A 14,516-nucleotide genomic window follows, 5' to 3' on the forward strand; every position below is an offset into this window, starting at 1 on the left:
AGCCACATAAAAATGTCATTTTGAAACTGTTAGGACAATCTCAGAAAACTGTGACTCAGTGAAATATGTTGGGGAAGCAGCGATCCGCAGGGGGTAGAAGAGCGGGCTTCCTGCTTAGGAGGTATGCACACCAACTGGAATTCTTTCTGTCCCAGAGTGGGAGAATCACCAATCAAGAAACCATCTGCCTGTCAGCAGACCCGAGCACCTGAGGCTACCAAGGCCAGGCCGGATCCCGACGCACCCCCAAAAGCCTCCCTGCATTCCTGAAATCCAACCCCAGTGATGGCTCCAAAGAGCTAGAGGTATGGCTAATGGCACTGGTCTTTGGAGCTAAAATCTCAACTGTAAAACAAGCTGTGTGAACTTTCACATTCCACCGCAAGTTTAAAATAGCTCACAGAAGAGGAGTCACTTGCTTTTCGTCAGAAAAGAAGCGGGCAACTGTATTGTTTCCTAAGTCCAGGGCAATAACCAATGTTTTCATTTATGTATTTTATCCTAACACGAATCTTCTGGTAAATAACAATAACCATCAGTCAAACGCTAGCCGGGCTTGTTTATACTTCAGAAACGAACAGCTTAAGGCTGAAGGGAGGAAGAGTTTCCATTTTTTGTTTATCCACTCTGGTAATATTGCTTATAAAAAATGCATAAAGTTTGAGCACACTGAAAACCTCAGGGCCAATCCCCCCCCCCCCTTCTTCCAAACTGCTCCCATTCAAAGTCTATCGTGTTTATTTTACGATTAAAAACTGGGTTTCTGAGTAATCAGCATCCTGTGGTGGATGGAGATCCCTCCGTCTCCCACTACCCTCCATTTCTGCTTTGCACTCACCACCCCCTGCTAGTGTGCTGAGCAGAGCAGCTGGGGAGAGAAGGAGAAGGTGCACACACACTGACCGAGCCAGGCAGGACCAACCTCAGGACGTTGGAAGGGAGTGTGGCTCATTCCTGTGAGAATAAGTAGGGAAAAACGTAAGTAAATCACGGGAACAGAATGTCTTAAAGACAAAAGGAACATAAAACGATGGGAGTAAATACGGGAGGGGCTGTAGGCAGAGGCAGGAAGCAGCGAGGCTCGGCCTCATAGAGAACCCCTCTTGTATGGGGTCCCGAGACAGAATGTCTGTGGGCTCATCCCAGTGGTTTAAAATAAAACAACAATAAATAACTCTTCTCTTCCCCCTAAGAGGAAAAAAAATGATCTAGCTTCCAACTGATACCAGAATGGTGATGCTGAGCGATACAGTTTGGAAGCAAAGCATGAAGAGACACCAGGTAATTCCCAATCACAGCGCCCAGGGCCACCTGCCCATGTCTGGTGGGGTGGCTTCCATGCAGCATCCTGGGGCAGCCATAGTAAAACCAAAATGTTATTAGATCTGTACCTGGAGGAGAGAAGGACCTAGGACACTGGTTTCAAGAGCTTCATTCATAACTAAGGAGCAGTTACAAAAAGTGTGAAGCCAGAGGATCCGGTCATTGTGATCACTGTTAGCAATGACATCTCTAAAATGACATAGGCTGAAAACCAGCCATTTCAGCTATAAAATGAACAGGATTTCTAAGACACTGGCTAAGAATTTTATTCCGAAAGAGCATCAAATACTCCTAGAATACCATTGTCAAAATAAACCGGGTAGTTCATCAAGCTTTAATTAATGCTCTGTGGTGCTTTAGAATTCATGGAATAATAAACAAGCTAAATTCTGTGTCTATAATGTTTTGTGATCACTTCTTTTAGTCAACATAATTATGTTCTTTAGTTTTCTTCTATGTTGATATATATTACAGTATGTAAATAAATATATTACAATATTTAATATATGCATTTATATTGTATATTTACATATAAACACATAAAAGATGCTTACATAAACATCTATATTGTATATATATACATATATATAGTAAAACTACATGAACATACACACACACCCAAACACACACACACACACACACACACACACACACAGTCACACAGAGTAGACCCTTGGTGTATAGTTCCAAGGAGATCACCAGTGAGGAAAAATGACAACTGTATCAGACTTCTGAACTCTAAAATTACTGAACCTATTTCTGCCATACGTCTGGAGGTCTCCAATTTTGTAGCTTGAAATCATGTGAAGAGGGATATATTCCTCTCACAAAAATGACTGTCGTGCATATTAATATTGCTCACCAACAACTAGAATCGTAGTTCTTTGTCTTTATCATAGACTGCTCAGCTTCTGCTAAAGACACGGTGCCTTTCGACAAATACGAAATTTTCACTTTATCACTTAAATTAAACACATATGTGTCCTTTTGGCTTGGGAGGATTACTGTAACTTTTACTTTGCTTTGGGGGGCACCATTGGGTTTATTGGAGGGAGCATATTTCCACAAAATTAAAGGCAATTGTTAACCAGTTAGCAGGCCATGCAATGATTGATTTCAGGACAATTGACGATAATGAGGAACTGACAGCTTCTGCACACCAGAAGAAAAATAATAAATTAAATTTTAATTTAAATTTATTGTTTGTATTTTGGAAATTCTTTGCCAAATCTGCAGGAGATAAATCTGTTACTAAGTCATGATTGTGGGGTATGTCATTTGACCTTCTTCAGATCTGTTTAGATTTCTAGAATCGGCGTGCTAAAGTCTTCCTTTCATCAATTCTGCAAACTCATTTGCATTTTCTTCTAAGAATCCAGTTGGGTGAGTATTAGACTTCTCCGTAGCTCCTCATTTTCTCTTACTTTGTCCTTCATTTAATCTCCATTCCTATTCTTGATCAAAATTTTCAGATCTAGCAATCATCTTACTTTATCTTTCTCCTGATAAATGCATCGGGGGTTAACCATGTCATTCAAAAAATTGTAATTGCATTTTTTGTTTCTAGACTTAGTTTGTGCTTCTTTTTTCAGTGTAGTCCTTTGGAATAGTTCCTTATCTCCTACGTGTATCTTCAAAATTGGCTTTTATTTCTTATGGGAGAGTCAGTGCTTATAATTGTGTCTGGTATTTAATTTTCCTTGAAATTCTTGAGCGTCTTTTTCTGCCAGTTCTCCCCATGGTGTTTTGTTTAGTTACTTTCTGTGGGCTGCTATTGTTTTAGGATATACGAAGGAAAAAAATCACGGGGGGCTGGCATGATGATGGGTTTCCACAGAGATTGCATTTGGTTCTGCCAGGTGGTCTTTGGGACAGCCCCACTTTGGCCTCCATCTAAGTGAAATTCTCTGCTTGAGGTTTTCAGACCACCCATACGCTGTGTATTTAGGTTTCTAATGCATGTGAAGATTGGTTTGTGGTTATAAATTCTCAAAAGTTTTGCTGTCCTTTTCATTCAGCACCTATGGCTGAGTAAGATGAGTTTCATGCGAACGGCATGGCTGGAGAAGGCAGCCTTCCCAGTTCTCTTTTACATTAAGGATATTGCTATTTGGATCACAGTTCTAAGGGAAGGGTGGGAATATCTATTATCCTACTCAACTAGGACTGTCTCTCCCTTTTTGAGTCATGTAAGACCATTAAACACAAAGTTTATGTTAACTTAATGCAAAAAAATTTCTGCAAAGTAACATTCAGTTATAGCAGTCAGTTTTCCAAGTCTTTGGAATTCTTTATGTTCTTGGCTGTTTTAAGAATCTTTTTTTAAAAAAATTTTAACCAGGAAGTATGTATATGTATGTATATTTGCATATATTATAAATATATATAAAATTTTAAACATATGCACATATACATACATACATACGTACGTACGTACGTACGTACGTATGTATTTAGTACAAGAAACAAAAGATGCATTGGCTTTCCTTCAAAATCCTTCAGTTCTCCTGATACTGAAGAATCCTGTTATCTTACCCAACTTCATGTGATGCCAGAGGCAGAGACTGAACCACAAATGGTACCACAACTACTTGAAAGGGGCGAGGGAGAAATCTCCTCTATGGAGTGTTGGATCACATGCATGGCTGTTGACAGCTTGATTTTGGACTTCCATCTTCCAGAATTGTGAGATAATGGATTTCCATTGTTTTAAAGTCACACAATGTGACAATTTATTACTACAGCCCTAGAAAACAAAAAGAGCTCCCCATTTGAAATAACACGTTTATAGTTATAGGATCATCAGGACAGGCGATTCTTTTATTTTTTTAAAATTTATTATTGTACAGAGGTGTTAAATTTATATGTCAGTAAGTCAGGTAAAGAGGGCATTTCTTTTTGAACAATGTCGTCCCTTCCCTGGCTCTCTTTCAGCCTTTCTCTCTCATCCTCACCCACAAGTTGTATAGTGCATTTTCAACATAGTGTTTAGTATCACTGCTGCCTTTTTTCGCCCTTTGTCCTACCATTTCTATGCCCCCTGACCCTCTCAAAGACAGATACAATGAAAAAAAAAAGGACAAAGGGTGAACCATGCAACAGCAATACTCATAAGATAAATGAACAACTTAGGGGGGAGAAGGGAAAGTGGGAGAAAAATGAGGGAGAGGTAACACTGTTTGACGAGAAATGTACTCTCTACCTTACATATGTAACTGTAACCCCTCTGTCCATCACAATAAATTAATTTTAAGAAAACAAAAGGAAAAGAAAAATAAAACAGCAACAAAGAAAAAAACCTGGTTTCCCTCTCCATTCATTTTGATGAATATTATTTTATGTGCTCAGATGCACAAAGATATTATGCCCATGTGATCCTTTCCTAAGAATATCCCCTTTGGTGTCACTTTGTGTGAATGCTTAGAGACCTTTATAATTTATCATGTCCCAGTGTCTTTTTTCTTTTACCAGCTAATATGATTATTTGTAGACTTATAAACACATTCTAGTTACCACAAATGAGGGAAAACATGCAATTCCACTCCTGGGCATTTATCCAATAGAACACAAACAAGGCCACATGAAGGCTACCAGCACAACAATGTTCATTGCAGTAGGTCATTATTTACAGTAATCGAGATACGGAATCAACCCAGATGCCCCTCAGTGGATGAAAGGATCAAGAAAATGTGGTCTATATACACAATAGAATTCTATCAGAAAGAATAATATTTTACCATTTGTAAGAAAGTGGAAAGATTTGGAAAAAAATTATATTAAGTGAAGCAAGCCATACAGGTGATTCTTGATGGGTATGAGATCTTGTACCTTGAGAAAGGGAAAATGGGGAGAAAGACCTTTATCAGTGTTCCTGCTAATACTGAATCTGTCAGGAAAGGAGAGAATTTGTGCTCCATTATTATTATTTGCTCATACTCACTGATGTTTCATAACAGGTAGTTGAAACTATTTCCAACCAAAATTTAGAACTAATTTGTTGTATACCTTTTTGAAATAATATGATCTCTATATTCCCAGGGACAGCTCCATAGAAGCTTAGAATAACTAGAAAAAAAGCTGGCGTGATATTGCCTTTATTACTACTTGAAATACAAGAAGATTGTCAGTCCCATTTAGGCAACTGAAAACAGAAAATGAGCCAGTAAACCTGGGGGGTGGGTGGGGAGGAAGAGGACTCTCAGAGGACATCACAGGACCACTGTGTGGTTTCCTAGTTTTGGGTTTCACAAAGGTCCCAGGAGTGGGGTTGGGCGGGGAGGGGAGAGGTCTTGAGGCTGCAGATGCCCCTCAGCAGATGAAGCAGATGATAGCATTACATCCCACAAACCCATCAGAAGTTGAAAATCATTTCAGTTTACCTAACCTATTAACCACTATAGCTTAGTAACGAGGTTCCCTGTAAGATATTAGTTGCTTACTATTGTGGTCACAAGGCTAGGAGCCATGGCTGGATGCTGTGGCCAGCATTGCAAGAGAGAACAGTTGTGCATTGCCAGCCCACTTAAAGGCCCAACTCAAAACTTAAAGTGGCGTTTCTGTTGAACACAGATCACCTTCACACAACTTCAATTTAGCTCAGTGCTAAATAATGCTTGCTTAACATTTGTAATGCCCTAGGCTCAATCCATAGCTTCAGCCACCATCTGGACCATCTGGAGTTAAGCGATAACACTGATAGCAAGTCATACATCATACAATGACATTTTGTTCCATGAGGGGACATAGTTACAGTAATGGTTTCATAAAATCACAATGGTTTGAAACATCTCTATTTCTTAGTGTACTTTTCCACTGTGATATCATAATGTAATACATTGTTTGCATGTTATGCTGCTGTTTGGGTAAACAAAGCTACTGACCTGCCAATGTTATAAACACACAGCACATATAATTAGGTAATATTTAATGATGGTAATAAATATGTCTGGTTTGCATATTTAAATCATATTTTTATGAGTATAGTGTACTTCTTGTTCCTATAAAAACAGCATTTACTGTAAAATACGATGCCATGCTACATTGACGATAGCTTCATGGCTCTCATGTTGACTACATCTCTTGCTTACATTATTTTCTCTTGTGCTTGATTTAATCTCAATGTTCTGTTTCTCACGGCCTCCTCCTGCTTAGGTTACAAGTAAAAGGCTTCATTAAGAGCTTGACTTGGAAGTGGTATTTTAAAGTGAGTAAGGACTGCAAAAGCAGAAACGCAGCGGTGGATACTGCTCTCTAGTCAGTCATGTCTTATTTTACCATAGCTACCTTCTCAAGAACTCTATGATATCCATGCAGAACAATATCATCTAAGGGTGTATTTCTCAGTGTACTTCATTGGTAAGCATTACCAGAAACTTAAATTAAGAGCTAACTGGGCAAAGATAGAGGAGGGATTAACAAGAAGAGCATGTCCCCGACAAGGAGAAGAGCATTCTAGACAAGGAGAACATTCCAGACAAGGAGAAGAGCATGTTCAGTGATAGATCCTTCAGGACTTGGAGGAATGCCTGGGTACCTGAGGGGAAGAAAGCCACGTGAATGTGGAAAGGCTGAGGCTGACAGAGGCAGACAGGTCAGGTACATTAGGCTTTGCAGATTCATTCGTGAGCTCGCAGTAGAGAAAAATCTCCGAAATTTAGGTCTAAGACCAATGAGGTGATTGACTGGTACTGATACCAAGGTTTCACTCCACAAAGACTACAGTGTGGTAAGACAAGGAGGCTGGAATCATGCTTCCTGGTGATTAACTATCCATAATTTCAAATGGAAAAACTGAGGCTTAGAAACTTTTGGTAACGACCAAAATCTATACTCATTGCTTCTTGATCACATCCTCCTAGAGTCTTGTTTGTGAGAGGAGGGCTATGTTTAAAAATGATCCTGCTATATTGACATTAGGTCCTAAAGTTTTGCATGCTAGGAAATGTTGGCTTCTCTAATAAGAAGTTTAAATGAAATGGAATGCCAAGTCCTGTAAAGCACTTCCCTGAAAAATAAAAGGAAAAAACAATCCTCACAACCTGGCGGCCATCTCCCTAAGAAAACAAGTAGTCACTTCTTTTGCTGTTCTTGAGAAGTCAAGTTCAAAGACTGAAAGAGCTGGAAACACTTTGAGGCATTATTTTTTGAGGAGTGGGCGGCTCTCGCACACAGGAACTACATTCAAGGCAGGGCTGCCTTTTAAACACCTGGAAACATTTTGCATCAGAAAACTATGAAAAACATCCTGAGTGAAAAGTAATAGTCAAATAGAAACTGATTAAAAGCAGATGAGTTTAATGAGAAACAAAGATACTCACCCTCCACGTTACATTATCTTGATACTCAGAAGAAGATAGAAGCAGGTTCAATGATTTTAATCAATACTTGATTTGGGGGTGAAAAAAGTCACAGGACTTTGTGTGCTCCCTCGCACCTCTTCCTGCCTGGAGTCACTGTTTTTTCCTGTTAGTGGGCAGCTCCATTCCCTAGGAAGCATTTGTTCCAGAGAAACTTCTGTGAACTTCATCCGCATGTCAGTTCCCACAGCTCCATTTCTGCTCTCCTGTTCGGTACAAAGAACTGACTACAAACTGTGTTGTGCTGTGTGTGTGTAGGGGGGAAGCTTGGGTCCAAGTCTGCTTAAATTGCACTTATTTAACAAATTATTAATAACCCAATGAGCTCCATGTTACTAGATACAGCAATCAATTCTTAATTATTAGTGTTCATTGCAATTGACACGTGACATTTGCCACAGAGAATCAAACCCCTTCCTTATGAGATGTGTTCTCATTTCATTTGCAGACTCACCACAATCTTCCTGCTCTGTTCCTGTCTTATTTCTCACTTTGTTTACCTGATTTCTAAAATTGACCTTCTTTGGTCTGTGTCCTTGGATTTCCCTGCTTCCATTCACTCCATTGGTCAGTCCATCTACCACCATGGCCTTAAATTTCACCTAAGTAGATAACTCCTAAATGTATACTCCCAGCCCAGATATTGCTGCAGAATTTTATACTCGTGTTCAACCACCTAATTGACAACTATAATAGAAGAGTTCTTGGTCTGAGGAGTATGCTTTTGCCAGTTTAAATATTTAGTGATATAAATACAAATGAGTAAACTTAAGCAAAACAACAAGAGGCACAGATCAAGTATGGGAGATTTTTTTGTTGAAACTGAACTGCTACTGAAAACCAGTTTCACCCCTTGATCTGTTCTGTTTCCAAGAGAGGCCAAGAGGCAGCTAAAATCATTCATACCACAGAGAGTATTTTTTAATGTAATAAATGGCTTAAAAACAAAAGGCAAGATACAGCCTAGAAAGAAGAACCAAAATTCAACACGGATGTAAACGTAACATAAGACTTCATAGATTTAGGGATTTAGGCAATAAATACATTTCTCCTCATAGAAATTCAAATTATATTAGGGAATAAAAGAGATGAAAATTAAAATAGCAAGGGATAGGGGTTCATACCTGTAATCCCAACATGTAGGAAATAGAAGATGACTGAATTTGAGGCCAACCAGGATGACACAACAAGATGGTATCTGCAAAACAAACTAGTAATAGTAAATAATACTTTCCCATAATTTGAAAACCCTTATGTTTGAATGCAATGAAGAATTAATTGTGTGTGTGTGCATGTGCATATGTGCATTAGTGCTACTCCAGGAACTTGAACTTAGTGCTCAAGGCTAGCACTCCACCACTTGAACAGTGTCACTTTCTGAGTTTGGGAGGTTAACTGAGTCTCACAGACTTTCCTTCCCAAGCTGGCTTTGAACCATGATCCTCAGATCTCAGCCTCTTGAGTAGCTAGGATGACAGGTGTGAGCCACTGGCTTCAGACTTAAATTTTAGGATTGTTGTAGAATATGCTAGGAAAAAAAAACCTCTTCTTGTGTCTCTGTGGGTGAGAAGAGTCAAGGCAATAAAAATATGTGTTCTGAGGAGAGAAAGAAGAGAATCAGGGAAGGAGTGATAAGAAAGCTATAAAGCATGGAGAAGCAGAAAGCTATAAAGTATATGTGAGACAGCTCAGGGAGAAAAGAAGCAGACCACAACTCCATCCCTGGGTCCCCTGGGAAAGGGAACCTGACACCTTACGGCCCAAAGTAAACCCTTCGATTGCAGGCCTCCCCATGATGAATGGGCCTGCAGTCCTAGCCACAGGGAGACACGCATGGTTCTTGCAAGCTTTAAATCTAGTGGAGAGGTTTGGTGTGAAAGTGACACCTCTTGCACAGCAGGCTAGCTTCTGAGAAAAACCCATTGCCTCTCATCATCTCTCCCAGTGCTACAATAAGGAGCCTCTTGAGAAGGAGGCCTTAGCTTTGTTAGCAAGCAGCAAGCTTGAAACATTCACAATTTGGTATCCCTAAAGACATCATGCTAAACACATCTCCATACACACGCTACACATCCCCATACACATCACTGGGTAAGAGAAAGACACCAGAAATAGTTATAAAGAGGGACGCTGAGAAGTTGGAAAGCTCTGGTTGTAAAGGGTACAGTCCTGCCCTGGGGTTACTTTGAGACAGGTCTTAGCAGAACAAGATTGACAAATGGTTTGGTTCTTCTGCCGAGTCTTTTCCACTATAGGGTTTAGTGATGTGTTTAGTTCCTCCCCTCGGATGTGTTGGAAATTTGTTTTGCCTTGTACATTTGCCATTCCCCAGCATTCACAAACTGGAAGCCTCTGCCTGGCCTATACTCCACCAAAGATCACCAAAGCTCCATCAGGGCTGGCATGATGGCTGTGGGTGGAAAGGAGGCTGTCAAGGACAGCGTATCCTCGCTGGCTCGTCTGATGGGCACGCAGGGCAGGGCTCTGGGGTAGAAGAACGGAATTACAAGAATTGTTAGCTGTGACCCATTTGCCTCTCACACCTGACAGATTCAATATTACAAGGTTTAGGGAGGAACTTGACGATGAAGATTTTTTTTAACTTCCTTTTCTCTTTCTTTGCTTTCTTACTTTTAATCTAATTTTGCTTACTTGTTATCTTCTTGCTTTCATTGGCTTTTTGATCTTTCACAGACTTTAGATCTTTCATTTTTGATCTTTTCTGTTTTTGTGTTCTTTTAAAACAATTTATGTATTGTTATTGTAAAAGGTGATGTACAGAAGGGTTACAGTCACAAGAGTCAGGTAAAGAGTACATTTCTTTTTGAACATTGTTGTCCTGTTTTTATCTTATGTATTGTTATTATAAAGGTGATGTACAGAGGGGTTACAGTTACATGAGTCATGATAAAGAGTACATTTCTTTTTGAACACTGTCACCTGTCTCTTGTTCTCTCTCTCTCTTTTTAACATTCTTTCATATCTTAATCTGCTCTTCCAAAAATGGCAAAAAAGCAAGATCGAAGTGGGTTCAATTCACTTTACTGTTTGAACTAACTCTATATTTAAAAGCTCATCTAGCTAAGATAGACCATTTTGTGTTTAGACATGGTTTTAACTTTTAAAATATATTTATTATTATTATTATTGCAAGTGCTGGGGCTTGAACTCAGGGCCTGGGTGCTGTCCCTCAGCTCTTCAGCTCAAGGCTAGCGCTCTATCACTTGAGCCACAGCGCCATTTCTGGCTTTTTCTGTTTATGTGGTACTGAGGAATCAAACCCAGGGCTTCATGCATGCTAGGCAAGCTCTCTGAGCTACATTCCCAGCCCTACTTTTTATTACTTTTGACTTCTCTATTTTTATTAGGGCTTATTAATTATAAAAGAGATTTAATTGTGATATTTCTAAGTATTCATATAAGGTACTTTGGGTCAATTTCACTCCATCTATTGCTCTTTCTTATCCCTGTTCCCTTCTTTCTAAAACAATTTAAACGAATTGTGCCATTCTATTTCCATACGTTGGGATGAATACTTTGTTTACATTTATTTTCCACTTCATCCTCTTTTTTTACCCTACGCCTCCAGCAACCCTTCCCCCAAACACACCTTTATAGTTCGGAGAGAAAATGATTTCCAACTGAAAATCGGATGGGCAGACCACCAACTGCACTTCTAACAAACTCTCGCTAAAAAGAAAAGTATTGGAGCATTCGAACCACCAAGATGAAGGTTCTAAATTAGTGAGGTGAAATTCAGCCTTGAGGAGCAGCGGATGTAGCTGCATATACAGACTTGCCAAGGCGGCTGGAAGGGCTGTCAAGGACAAACGTGACTGAGCAGATGCTCACGAGACACTCTGTTGGAAATGGACTTTATAGCCTGGGGGAGAGGAAAGTGGAGGTGGGGAGGGAAAGTGGGAGAAGACAAGATAACGGTGTTCCACAGAAATGTACGCATCTGACCTATGTAACTGTAAGCCTCTGACATCACCCTTACAATAAAGTAAAATCCGATAGAAAAATGAAAAAGTGGCCAAGCAGCATAAGAAAAGATGTGTCGGGGGTGGGGGAGAACAGAACTCACGTATTACCTGCGTTGCTCAATTATTTTGAGGAGATTAGAATTGAATTAATTCTGGAAATCCAAATGGGAAGTGTTCGAAGTTGCCAGGAGGCAGTGGCTCTCGCATATCATCCGAGGTCCTTGGAAAGTGGAGTTCAGCAGGAATTCAGCTTGAGACCATCCAAGACAAAAGTGTTTGTGAGATCACCTTTAAACCAATAGCTGGTACGGCATGCACACCTGCCATCCACCTATGGCATGACAAATGTTAGAAAGCATAAATAGGAAGATGATGGTCCAGGCTAGCCTCAGGCAAGAATAAGTAGGACTCTATTTCAAAAACAAGTAGACAAATTATACAGGATTCTAGATACTCACACACACAGTGAGACCAAAAGAGGGTGCTCAGGAGAGAAATACAAGATGCAATATCTACGTGCCTCTCTCTATCTCTAGCTATAGCTGTGTGTGTGTGTGTGTGTGTGTGTGTGTGTGTGTACATAAACTTCAAGAGAGAGAAACGAGATCTCTCTTTTTTAATTCTTATTTTTCGATGGTTCTGTCTTTTCTTTATGTAGTGTATGATCTCCAGGAGGGTGGGAGGAGGGTACAAAATTCAAGGGGAAGAGGGAGAATAAATGCAGCAGTAGAGCACACTGGACACGGGTGAAAGTGAATTACACAGCTTGTGGGAGGAGATGGGAGGGAGGGAGTGGGTGAGTGAGAGAAGACAATGTATGAAAGGAAATGTGCTCAATGCCTGACTCCTGGGATTGTAATCCCTCTGTACATCACCTTTATAGTAACAAGAACGTAAATAGGTAACAAGAAGAGAGAAAGGGCTCAAGATCGATTATTTACTTCAGTACTTCAATACCGAATAAAAAGGAAAACATGTTGGAAGCAGCAGCCTTGGAGTAGAACATGGAATGAGGGACTTTGCTCATTTAAGTTGCAGAGTAATATTTTTTTCCTTTTAAACTATAACTATTCAGTACTTAATACAAATAATGAACACACATTTGTAAAGAACCAAATTAGAATGATTACATCTCAGTTAAGGCACAAACAAGATAGCATTATTTCCTTTTATCCTTAAACTTCGCACAGTTCCCAACAGGTGAGCTTAATGCTTTGCTCTCAAATAAAAATGGCCTTTATTTCTCCAACAGGATTGTTACCGTCTGATTTTAGGTATGTTGAAGAGATGAAAATTAGAGTCTACACACAGAAAAGTAGACTCTGTGAGGGAAGCATTGAAGCAAAGTTTATAGTCTCAAACGCATTTGGTTTTTTTTTTTTTCTTTTCAGTTGTAGGGCTTGAACTCAAGGCCTGGACACTATCCCTGAGCTCTTTTGCTCAAGATGAGTGCTCTATCACTTTGAGCCACAGCACAACTTCCAGTTTTCTGGTGATTAATTGGAGATCAAAGTCTCACAGACTTTTCTGCTCAGGCTGGCTTTGAACCGTGATCCTCGGAGCCCAGCCTCCTTAGTAGCTAGGATTACAGGCACGAGCCACCAGAGCCTAGCTCTGGTCTTTTTTTAAAATGAAGATGACTCCTTTATCAAAGTAAGATGAATAGATCATATAAAGCTACAGAGATCTTTCCAGAGCTCCCTCCAAGTTAGAATGGAGCTCTATGAATAGCCAGCAAATCAATGTAAATCTAAGGTTCCACCTTAGGGTAGCTATAAGTCCAATTGGTTCCTTATTAGACTTTAAATATTGGTGACATTCACTGACTGCCAGATACCAGGGAATTTTAATATTTAACTCTCTGATAATTAAAATTTGATGGAAATAATACACATGTGTGAAAACAGGCAACTTTAATCAAGGTAAAGTTAAAATGCTACTGTTGGGGAATAAATTTTTCAGTCAATGTACAATGAGACAATATCTATAGCACCATGGTGGTAAAAACATATTTTTTTTTAAAGAACTAATGGGTTTAGGATGTGAATAATCTTTTTACCCCAAGAAACCTGAAGTTTACCACAGAAGTGAAAATATCTTGGGTGGTCTAACTCTAGATATTTTCCTTTTAGTATATCTGGCTGAAGCACAAACACCAACGTATCTGGTATGAAAAATGGTGTCTTCTTAGAATATATTTGGGGTTAGATAAGTTGTTAATCACACACAGGTGGAGGGATTGTGGCAAGAAGCTGATGAAGAGATGCATCAAATACCAGATCCTCATGACCCTTTGCTCTCCTGGAGGAAAGGTTTTTAATAGACTCCAGCCTTCTTGCAAAACCCAACTGTACTTTTTCCATATTTTCCCTCCAAAGTACAGCTAAAAACTATAAATATAGTATATAAACTACACGAAGAATTTTCTTAAAGGTAAAGATAATGGAGCAAACTAGCAAGGCACCTCAGGACTAAAGAATGACAGTCTACTTTAGAGACAAAGAAGGAGGCAACCTGGAAACATCAGTTGGCACAGATGATAAAAAATGTCCCAAGAAAAGCTAACACTTTCCAACCATTAGCCTGGGAAAAAGCCTAGCAAGACAGGCCAAAACCACAGGGAAAAAAATATGGTCCCATTTTTCCACTACACAAACGAGGGCTGAAAGGAACACTTAGATGCCCGCCTTCACAAAAAGACAGCAAGGAATCTCTTTCCCATTTTCCCCTCCCACACCTGTCAAGATGCTGTCAGAGGAAGTAACAAGTCCAGACTCCTGCCCTGAAGTAGAAGCCAAGTAGGGTGCAGCAGAAGTGACCTCCAAAGGTCAAGAGGAAGCCCAAGAGCACA

Source organism: Dipodomys spectabilis, unplaced genomic scaffold (genome assembly GCF_019054845.1).
Source record: "Dipodomys spectabilis isolate Male_0828 unplaced genomic scaffold, ASM1905484v1 ptg000019l, whole genome shotgun sequence".
NCBI classification, from domain to species: domain Eukaryota; kingdom Metazoa; phylum Chordata; class Mammalia; order Rodentia; family Heteromyidae; genus Dipodomys; species Dipodomys spectabilis.